The sequence below is a fragment of the Cibotium barometz genome, chromosome 1 (genome assembly GCF_041138505.1).
Source record: "Cibotium barometz isolate CiBa-2024 chromosome 1, ASM4113850v1, whole genome shotgun sequence".
Classification (NCBI taxonomy): Eukaryota; Viridiplantae; Streptophyta; class Polypodiopsida; order Cyatheales; family Cibotiaceae; genus Cibotium; species Cibotium barometz.
Window position 1 is genome coordinate 65,899,532 of NC_141046.1, and position 12,435 is coordinate 65,911,966.

Consider the following 12,435-nt stretch of genomic DNA (forward strand, 5'->3'; position numbering starts at 1 on the left):
TCAGAGCATGTTTGGGTACGATGGTATGGGGAAGGCCCGGATTTTCCATGGCCTCTTAAGCACCAAGAGACTTGAAAAACCCGCACTGGGCGCTAATTGCCAATCCAAACATGCTCTGATTGTGACCAAACTTTGCAAGCATGTGGGGGGGACCCACCCCCACATGCTTGCAAAGTTTGGTCCCCATCGGAGCATGTTTGGGTACGATGGTATGGGGAAGGCCCGGATTTTCCATGGCCTCTTAAGCACCAAGAGACTTGAAAAACCCGCACTGGGCGCCAATTACCAATCCAAACATGCTCTGATTGTGACCAAACTGTGGGGGGGACCCACCCCCACATGCTTGCAAAGTTTGGTCCCCATCGGAGCATGTTTGGGTACGATGGTATGGGGAAGGCCCGGATTTTCCATGGCCTCTTAAGCACCAAGAGACTTGAAAAACCCACACTGGGCGCCAATTGCCAATCCAAACATGCTCTGATTATGACCAAACTTTGCAGGCATGTGGGGGGGACCCACCCCCACATGCTTGCAAAGTTTGGTCCCCATCGGAGCATGTTTGGGTATGATGGTATGGGGAAGGCCTGGATTTTCCATGGCCTCTTAAGCACCAAGAGACTTGAAAAACCCGCACTGGGCGCCAATTACCAATCCAAACATGTTCTGATTGTGACCAAACTTTGCAAGCATGTGGGGGTGGGTCCCCTCCCCATGCTTGCAAAGTTTGGTCCCCATCAGAGCATGTTTGGGTACGATGGTATGGGGAAGGCCCGGATTTTCCATGGCCTCTTAAGCACCAAGAGACTTGAAAAACCCGCACTGGGCGCTAATTGCCAATCCAAACATGCTCTGATTGTGACCAAACTTTGCAAGCATGTGGGGGGGACCCACCCCCACATGCTTGCAAAGTTTGGTCCCCATCGGAGCATGTTTGGGTACGATGGTATGGGGAAGGCCCGGATTTTCCACGGCCTCTTAAGCACCAAGAGACTTGAAAAACCCGCACTGGGCGCCAATTACCAATCCAAACATGCTCTGATTGTTGTGACCAAACTTTGCAAGCATGTGGGGGGGACCCACCCCCACATGCTTGCAAAGTTTGGTCCCCATCGGAGCATGTTTGGGTACGATGGTATGGGGAAGGCCCGGATTTTTCAGGGCCTCTTAAGCACCAAGAGACTTGAAAAACCCGCACTAGGTGCTAATTGCCAAACCAAACATGCTCTGATTGTGACCAAACTTTGTAAGCATGTGGGGGGGACCCACCCCCACATGCTTGCAAAGTTTGGTCCCCATCGGAGCATGTTTGGGTACGATGGTATGGGGAAGGCTCGGATTTTCCATGGCCTCTTAAGCACCAAGAGACTTCAAAAACCCGCACTGGGCGCCAATTACCAATCCAAACATGTTCTGATTGTGACCAAACTTTTCAAGCATGTGGGGGTGGGTCCCCTCCCCATGCTTGCAAAGTTTGGTCCCCATCAGAGCATGTTTGGGTACGATGGCATGGAGATTTTCAACAAACAATATGATAGCCAAAGTGTTAAAAAATATAATAAAATCAAGAACATCAACTAAAATGTAATGATACTCAATAATGAGAAAACTCATAATGATATAAACATCAAATAAGTACATCAGAATGAAAATGAGCTACCCCAGCTAGTCTGAGGTTAGTCACTGCCCAAAAATCTAAGTACAATGTAAGTGAGCTAACCCAGCTAGTCTGAGTTTAGTCACTATCAAGATAGAGATCTAGTCAGCAGCACCCTCTCTAGCTCTCAACTGCTCTAGAATGCTCTCATGGTCATCCACTCGAAGCCGAAAACGAGGGTGAGAACTGTGTTTTCGGCTCTGTACTCGAACAAGAGTGAGCCTGGTAGCAACCACTAGATGAGAGAACTGAAATGCCTCTAACTCCCACTTCCACTGCTGGAACTCAAGACTCCCCCGGCGATGAAGTCGAATCTGCTGGTAGAACCGGCCTGCCACAATCATGCTATGGGCGTCATAAGAAAACCCATGATCATCCACTGTATCGTGGTCAAGCATGCACTTTGGCCTAGTGCAACTCATCAGATAGTAGTCTACTCCCTCGCTATTTCCCTCACTGGCAATAACAGCAAATACATCACCCTCCTGTAGCAAATCTGTCAGGTCATCATAACTGACCATGAACGCAAGACCTGTGTGCTCATCAGACACCACTGGATGTGAAGGATGCTCGGGGGAGAGGAATGTCTGTATCCATGCATCTGCCCATCCTCTCGAGGCACAATGTGACCAATCGCCATCCATACATGCTCCACAGAAGCATGCAAACCGTCGTGTGTAAATCGTGGGGGCCGCCATGCACGTGCTCCTGATGGAATGTAAGCCCAAGGTGCCAGGTACTGTGTCACAATCATGGGAGGCTCTACGGTCAATCGTGCCACCATCCACATGCCAAAAAAATCTCCTGACAATCCGAGCATCACGTTTGGGGTACGATGATGCTGCACTCCCACACAAATGTTGGGAGCACCACTCGACTACGTGGCCCGCATCTCTGAACTGCTGAGCATCCTATCGCAGCTGATGACGCCTCAAGGCACGTTTCACACACGCGCCTGCATCATCATGCTCACCCTTCCCGTGACCAGTCTCAAAGAATGACCAAATCACTGGGATACTAGACTGCACATGCCACCTATAAATCCATAAAAGATAGTCTTAGTTATTGTTTTCTTTAAGATGTTCTAGTGAATTTAGTTTAATTGTAAATGTAAGAAAGCCATAAGTACAACCTGTAGAGCCAATAGAATTGACATGATGACTTGAACTGTGCGCCACAACCATCCGACCAAACCCATCGCTGGACATGTCTGATCCCACAATCTCCTAAAAAATCGTCATGGAGACGAAAACAGTGTTGCACAAAATGTGCATCATGTGAACGATCATCACTGATATAGAAATGATACTCTCGAATAATGACACGGGTCTCGGGGGTACTCGCTATCCCATCTACATGAGCCTCTACATGTCGATAGCTAATGTGGACCAAAATAGCAACCTGGTGAGGTAAGCAATACATACGTTTAGGACACAAAAAATCAATTAAGTAATGTAGCTCAAACATAAAACAAATATTACAAAATATAGCCATTACCTGCTCTGAGAAGTAATACTCAGATTGTATCTCCTGAAAAGGTGTGAAAGTGTAGTTCTCTGCAAAATCAATCACAGAGACGACCACACCAATAGGAAACTCTGCTAGGCATGCTCGGAACTGACGATCCTGCCACTTAGCACAATGACTGTGCCGTATGTAGGGGTAGATCTGGTCCCTAAATGTGGCTGTGAAGTGACAACGTTGTGTATGTTTGTCCACGAGCTGCAACTTCCTGGACTGTCCACCACTCTGGAGCTGGTGTGTCACATACTCATAACGTTGCCATGCCACTATCTCTTGGTCACTTGCATCAAGATCTACCATCTGTAGATGTGCAAGTGAACCACATGATGTGCAATTGCTCTCCACACAAGGCATCCTATGGAACTGGGCATCCTCCGTGCGTGCACACAAAAGAGAGTGGATGAAATCACGTGGACTACGAGGCAACTCTCTATGCCCACTAAGAGAACGGAACACATCATAAAAAAGTTTGAACTCAACATGGTAGCGACAACAACATGTGTCACGCTGACGTGAGTACCTCACAAACCAAGGCTTACACCCCTCAAACGACCTTTGCCCAATTTTAAGCTCTGGATACGAAGCCACAAACTGAGAATACAACTCAGTTTGGGACATTTCAAGAAAGCAAGCACCGTGCTCAATGAACACTCCTCTTGTCACTCTCTTACGCAAAGCTTTCTTGAAAACTGGCGATGCACGACAATTCTCCTCCCAAAAACTTTCTATCAAGGTTCTAGTGGTTTCATCTAGTAGGCGATCATGCCTAGCTACACGACCACTACTCGCCCACATAGCACCAACCTCATTGGCATCTAAACTTTGTCGCCTAATAGACCCAACTCTAAGTGCGTGTGGTGCTATGGAAAGGATGCGAGATGTGGCACTAACCTTACCCTTCATTTGGGAGCTACTTATGCCTGCCACAATAGCCCGTCGAGCAGCCAAAGCGTCCGCAGAGTTCCTCTTCTTGTTAACTATATAGGAATGACGAACACTTTGTAGCACCGCCATGCTAGCTCTCCTCTCTCTTCGACCTCCAATGTCGGAAAGCGCCCTGCAGTTGGCCATGTTGGGCAGATCAATCAAAGCATCAAGCACACATGCCTGTGATGAAGACGTGAGGTCTTTGAAATAGGAATGGAAGATTGCATGGGCACGACGATGTGCCCCTGACTTTGATAGTTCTTTCCTATCCACACGAAGGGCGCCCAAAGGAGGGGGGTGGGTTCTTGTAGAAGAGAGGACTCAAGAAGGGCGGGTTCATGTGGATTATCTAAACTAAGGGGTAGTGGGGGGGAAGAGGGCGAAGGGAGAGGAAGTGGAAGAGGAGGAGCAAGGCTTGGATCATCGCCAACGGAAGGTGTTGCTCGTTGACGTGCTCTCCACTCTCTCTTTCTCTCACGAGCTACCCTTCTCCTCTCCTCCTCTTGAACTTGGTGGATGGGGGGGAGTCTAGTCCTATCACGTTTCCGACTCCTACGACTTTGAGAACCCATTCTCAAGGAAGCTAAGAGAGAAAATATTATAAAGGCTCAATGATGGGATAGTACTAGAGATAAGTGTGGGATAGTACTAGAGATGTGTGATTATATAGGAAAAATAAGTTATCCACTTCAAATCTCACTAGATTTCCTATCTAAGATTGATTGGATAACTAAGATAAACATAAAGATAATTAAAGATAAACTATTATCCACTTAAAAAATTAATATTATTTATAATATTTATTAACAAGTCTAAATATTTATCATTACTAGATATATAAATATATCTTTAAAGAAATCTTTTATTTTATAATTATATAACTGCTTTTTTTAAATAAAGTATTTTTTAAATTTTATTCAAAGGTTTATTCTACATAAAAAATTTTCAAGAAATATAAAAATTTTATTCTACATAAAAAATTTTCAAGAAATATAAAAATAATTTTTTTTTAAAATTAATAATATGATCTTTAATAATATTTTTATTGATCTAATCCCAAAATATAATCCTTTAAAATTAGTGATTTTAAATTCTTTTATTTAATAAATTACATATATTTTATTATTTAAATTTCTATATTCTATTTCTCTAAATTACTAAATTAACTTTTTCAAAAATATATTTTTGAAAAAAGAGGGGAGGTGGGAAGGAGATGCCACGTGTCACAAGCGTACATGACACGTGGCATTCTCTTGACATGTGGCACTATTATGGTTGATGTGGCAATTCCATGATGTGGCATGCCATGTCACCATGTGCGAGGTGGCATGCAAAGGTGGCAAGATGATGTGGCATTAATGATGACTAGGATGATGAGGTGGGGAGTCAACTAGGTTGACCATGTTGACATGGAGGGTGGAGGTGGCAAGCTGAGGTGGCAAGCTGCTTATGTGGATCCTCTCGATGCTCACGTGGACATAAAGTGGCATGCATATATAAGGTTTGGGCCTACCCAAGCCTCACACATGGAATGAAACCTAAGCTGTGAAGTTTACCAAGCCTAGATTTCCAAACCTAACTAGGATTGGTTTTAGACTTGAAAAGGGGAGAGTGGACACAATATGGGAATTTTCACTTGGGAGGATTGAAAATGGACCTTCCCATACTCAAATCAAGCCAAATTTTTTTTAATAAATTCATGGCAACAAGAGTATTGATCCCTTGAGTTTTTAGATTGAAAGATTCAATATTTAATTTTCTAGAATTAAATTACTATTGATTTAATGGGCCTCTGACAGTCATAATAAATTTTCCAAAGTAAATCTACAAAAATCAAACCGTTAGATTTGTAATTTTACCTTATACCCACATTATACTAATCTTTCCCAATCTAATCATCACTAGATCCATACAATTTGAGCATTTTAAATGGTAGATGTGGTGGGAGGATAAAATAGTATGTTTTTTAACAATTCTAATATCTTTTAAATAATATAGAAAATAGTAGAACACATCAAAAATTACTCGATAAATCAAGTTAAGCTCTATGTTATTTGTATTTGTGATATGCAAAGTGGGAACATCATATGAGTAATAATGTAAAAGTTATAGGCAATTTACTCACATTCACTATACCTGTCTAAACCTAGGACAGGGCCTGTATACAAACTTGGTTCCCAAAGAAAAGGGGATTTGCAATTATTGGATATTCGATCAGATTATAGTTTTAGGTGCCCAACTTTGCATATGATGTTTCATTAGAAGACCTTGAAGTGAAACTCCTGGGCTAACTATGAGAGATTGGCTATTCTTCTTGAAAAAATGCCTGTTTTTCAGCTAAAGCCAAGGGCGCCCACGACATGAAACTAGATAACCTCATCTTGCAACCACCCTAATAATGGTATACTGAGCACTGCTTTGATTGTTCTTGGGTTCCTGTGCGTAGATATTTTTTCCTCAAACTATAGTGAGTGGGAGCCTATGGAGGCAATTTCAGGAACCTTTGAAGCATACCATGTGGAGCTTGGTAGTTTAATCTTTGGAGGGTGTCCAGCTGCACAACTTCTTGCACGAAACATCTTCTTCTATGAGGATACATATGTGGTTCCCACGACAGCAAATGGTACTGGAAAATTAGTTCCAAAACCTACGCCAACTCTCACATCTATTGAATGGCCAATTCCAGACAATGCTTCAGTGGCCATGGCTTGTTTGCAGATCGAAAGCAAGGTGCAAAATGCTATGAAGTGCACATATGGATCTCACAAAGCAACCATAACCTGCTTCATACCTCTACACCTCTTTGTGTACCTGTTCCGTACAAGTGACACACATCGTACCCCAACTTTATGGATTGCAAAGGGGGAGAGAGCTTTGACTTGTTTCTTATCACCTGCATGGGATAAAAAAGTTGTTCAACACAATGGAGACACCATCAGCAGATGCGGAGTAATAGTTGAGAAGGTTGTGATGCGCTATCATATTGCCAAGCAACAGTTGTCCATTGTGTTTCCTTATAGGCGATGGAAGCTTACAAATGGAGAATGGGAGGCGTTAGACTCCGACACAACCTCTACAGAACAGGGTGTGCTACATATATCCATGCAAGGTGGGGATGTAGAAGATGTTATTGTGAATAATGACTGGTCCCTTGCCAACTTACGTGACTACTTAGTTCTTCGATTCTCACTGAGTGGTGATTTTGCTTTGATAATCAATGGTAGAGTAGTGCGCAAAAGGCAGGAACGATCTTTTCTTTGTAGAGAAATTACTTTCCCTGGCTGTGTAGCTATCAGATAACCACTGGATATGTAATCTTGAATTGAAGTAAATACAATTTCAATTTTTTTGCCTCACTGTCTTATTAAGGTTTTTCAATTGTCTTGTGCAAGTTTTATTTTTTTGTGATAGTGTAAGGTTGGTCACACAAGCATCTGTGGCTTGAGCCACTAGTAAATTGGAAATGACCTTGCGATGGAAGGATACGTTCTTGCTTTCGCATACCATTTTTTTAAATTTTTTTGGTACTTAAAAATTTTATAACAAGGTCGCCCATTTATAAACGATACTTTACTCATTTTCATCAATTGACAATTATCGTTCTCTCCTAACACTTGCTCTCAATTTCGCACACCTTTCTGTATCACACACTCTCTATTTCTTGCAATCACTCATAGTCATGGCACCTCTACTTGACGCACTTATTGCACAGCTAGGAAAGCTTGAGTTACTTCATAGGGTTGATGAGATCATCCCTATGTTTGAGGGAGCAATTGATGTGCGTGCAACAATGCATCTACACGCGGATGCTTTTACAGATGTCATTCAGTATATGGATGAACACTACTCCATCATGTTTGAGGGTGATGAGGGCCGATGGGTTCCAGTTGACCTCATCAAGTACATATTCAGGGAAGACAAGAATTTTAGATTTCGCCTATCCAGGTTTTTAAAATCCCTCACAGAAAAGGACTACAGAAATGAGGAGGAAGACTTACTCTTGGATCTACAAATGGGCAACATCGGCACTTCTTTCCTGAGCTGGGACATGGTTTTGGTCCTTTTGTTACAAGAGGGTGTGGCGAAAGAAAGTGACAAGGAAAAAGAAAAGGGCAAAGTAAAGCTAATGGAGCAGGTCCAAGAGGCCCATGCTGAGGAAGAGAATGTTACAGAACAATGGGAGGCCTCAATGGCATTGGTGGCTCTACAAGAGAATGTCCCCGAGGAGGTTCCGGACCTAGTTCTAGAGGGCGATGAAGTACTTGAGGAGGTCCCAGACCTTGTTATCATGTCTTTGCATCCAATCATTATTGATGGGAAAGAGTTTTTGTTTTTGGATGACATTGCCAAGACACTCGGGTTTCGCGAGGATGAGGCACTTTCTATTATTGCCGTGAATGCTGGGGGTCAAGACAAAGGAAAAGTGAAAATCTCTTTTGAAGATGACAACCTCACAAAAGCGCTTGCATACGATATTGGTAGCAGTACCTTGGAAGTTGTAGTGGCCAAAGCGCTCATTGAAATAAAGCAAGATGTGCAATTCTATGAGAGCGTAGCTGCCTTTGAACCACACATGCCCTTGGTTGCTGGCGATGCTCAAGACCAAGGAAGCATAAACTTGACAAATGAGCAACTAGTTGCAAGTGACGATGCAAGTGAGGTATGTCCTAACTTCTTAGTTGTAAAGCAAATTATTTTTAGTTGTATCATTTCACGCTTCCTAACTTCTATATTGACATGTTGACAGACTGCTTTTGAAGTGGACAAGTTTGCTATGCGCGTAGGAGGAACGCGGCCAAAGTCAGAGGGTCGAGATGCATCTCTTTGGCACTACATACCTGCCCTCAGAGCCGACATAGTGCAGGTTTTTCATTTAGACTATGCAGTGATCGCCTATGCCAAGCTCCTAAAATGTAAAGCACTTAGTGCAGTCTTATCGGAGAACCCCTTAGCCTCGAACATAAATAAATGTATTTTGGTAGCTAGGGAAGGTGCCTTGTATTGCTTTACAGGCAACCATCCCGTCTCAGTTTTAGGCCATTGTGCCCTTTCTCAGGCTCAAGGAATCAATGAGCCGAGTGATATATTCCAAAGCTTAGGCCAGAAACCAGCCTCTAGAACTCTCTCTCCTGAGCTCTTCCAAGAGCTTATTAAAAAGATGCAAACTTCTCTTCCAAGTTTAATAAATTTTTTTTGTTGTGCATTGTAAGTTGTGATTTTTCCTGGCGTACTTGTGATATACCATTTCAAGCCTCGCAATTTTAAGATTTTGTTCATGTGTTCATAGAAAATATTGTTTAGGATTCATTTTAAATGAGATCGTGATTAAAAAAAGTAATCGAGATTGGGTTAGAGCGGTATGAAAAAATATTGTATTTATAGATGTATACACACTCACATATATGTATATATATATGTACATATATGTATATATATACATATATATATATGTGTGTGTGTGTGTGTGTACCTATATATATATATAAGATTCTGGGGCTATTGAAAGATATATATATATATATATATATATATATATATATATATATATATATATAAAAGATATATAGGATATATATATATATATATAAGACATAAGCTATTATAAGATTTTAAGGCTATTATAAGATATACATAAATATATATAATATCTTATATAAATATATAAGATTTTGGGGCTTAGGATACCTAAAGGGTCTTATGAGCCTCACCAGACCAAAGATATCAAAAAAAAATAAAAAAAATGCCATGTGCGCTACGGTGCGTAAATCGACATTTTGACCTGGTCAAACTAGCGATTAACGCGCCGTAGCGCACATGGCATGTTTTTTATTTTTTTTTATTTTTTTGGCCTTGAGGCTCATAAGGCACTCTATAAGGGTCTCTAGGTGACTTTATAGGATCTACCTTTTTTGTATATATAAATATATATATATGTGTGTGTGTGTGTGTACATATATATATATATGTGTATATGTATATATATTTGTATATGTATATATATATGTGTGTATATATGTTTGTGTGTGTATATATATATGTGTGTGTGTGTGTGTGTGTGTGTGTTTGTGTTTGTGTGTGTTTTTTCCTGTGTGTATAGTGCTTTTATATTTTTTAAATGAAATGTTCATTGGCACTGAGCATACAAAAAAAAATGGACTCAACAAAGAATGTAACACAACTCTAAAAGCTTTCATTAATGTGTGAAAATGCTACAAAGGAATTTGGGAACATTACAAAATTTTGTAGGGAGAATTACAATGTGGGTTAGCCTATTGAGGTAGAAGGCTACGCTCTAAACGTAGACGTAGGGCTAGGGACATATCTACAGGCTTCAAAGTAACTCTCTTGGCATGTACCATAGCCAGCACTGAGTCTTCAAAAACAGAAACTACAATATCTTCAGCAGCTTCTTGAAGAGCTTCAAGAGCTGTGCTCTGTATGCGGTCAACCCAGTCAGAATATTTTTCCATTGTTTCTCTCACCAGTCGAGAGAATGGTGCCTTGGGGATGAGAAGATCTGTGCTTTTCTGATATTTCCTAATCTCTGGTAGCGCGACTGTCCCTGGCCTCCATTTTCTCTTCTTCTTTGTAACTGGTGGAGGCGGTGGTGGTCTTTGATTCTCCCACGGCAGACCTGAACTTCTTTTTCTTTTGTGCATGCTCTTCCTCTTCTTGTTGGTCCCGAAACTTGCCCTCCATTCTTTTACCACACTTCTTGACTGGTCGTCTGGATGTTGTGGCTGCTTGTGGCTGTGCTTGGCTTGCCCTCCTTGCGTCCTCTTTGGGCTGCTGTCTCTTTTGCATTTCTGTCTCCCAAGCTGCCCTCACAAGAGCAAACTCTTTGTCAATGGTATCTTTAGTGATGCCATAGGACAAGAGCTCGACCTCCCTGTTCTGTACTCAGGATTTTGGATAAGCTATTGATGCTCCACATAAACTATGTTTGGAACATGGAGCCCGAAGATCGACGAGAAGAGTCAATACGTGCACTAGAGGGTGTACTTTCCTCTATGGGATTACATGCTGGAGCAGTGGTCTTGACAAAGGACAGAAAATCAAACCCTACACAAGACAACCCTAATAAAATTTGCATGGGTGGATCAAAGGCAAGACACTTGCTATCAAACCACTTGGGTTCTCATAGCCACACTGGCTTTGAAATTTGGAAGAAGATATGTGATGTCACAACATATCGAGGAAATGATGCCAGGCTTGGCCTAAAACGTGCACATGTATGGGAGGTGTGTAATAAAATGGTCGATCTTCTAGAGCGACCTCACCTGGATGACCATGGTATTGAGGCACTTAAACAAGCCACTTGTAGATTTACAGAAGAAATGGTCGAGGCATGGGGAGAAACACACATTACTCACTACATGGTAATGTTGTATTTCTTGTGTCCTTGTAGTATGTTCTTCATACTGTTTGTTGACTTTTTGTAATTTTCTATGCCCTCCTGGTCACGACTAGGTGGCTTGCTCTGGTCACAACTTCATATGCCATTATGCCATACCTTTGATCCTTTCCTCTGTTCAGCATAAAAAACGATTGCTTTTTTTGCACCCACCTGTTTTTGACTTCTGCCTTTGCTAGGTTGTTTCCCTTTTACTCTTGAGTCTACTGCTGTCTTGGAATGACAACAGTAAACACATGAGAATATAGTATTCGCACCTGTTTTACAACCAACATACACTTTAAGGTTTTTAGATCGCCACCCAAGTGCCATTCAACGTTAAAGCAGCCTATTCCGGGAACATCAAGCTTTTGACCATTGACCTGACAAGAGACGACATTTTGAATGCCAGACCATTCAAAATACCACCTCAAGGTATCATGGTTCTCTTTTGGGAGGACCCATGCTGCTTGCCACCAGATGTTCTTCTCTGATTGAATGCCGTAGTAGTCTTGCTTATGCCCTTGACCCCTATTGTTGCTGTCTTCAGTTGCATCCAACTCTTGGGTCTCTAAAGGCTTTCCTCTAAGTGCTCAGCTCATCAAGGTTAAACTAACACGCTCCAGTCTTTGACCTTTAACCACTTGACATTCATCCAGCTTCAAGACAAACACGGCATTTCCACCTGTCTCTTCAAGTGTGAGGCCATAGTACTGAATCATTGCTTTTTGTAGCACTTCCATGTCAATGTAGACATTGTTATATGCATTGTATTCAAAGGGTTTGATTGTTGGCATTGGCATAATATCCTCCACCCACTTGTACCCACCCTCGAACATGGATGCAATATCACCATTAGCACACTTCTTTGCCATGTGTAAGCTATAAAGTGTTGGAAGCAAGGATTGCATAACTCCCTTTGCTCGTAACCCTAAAG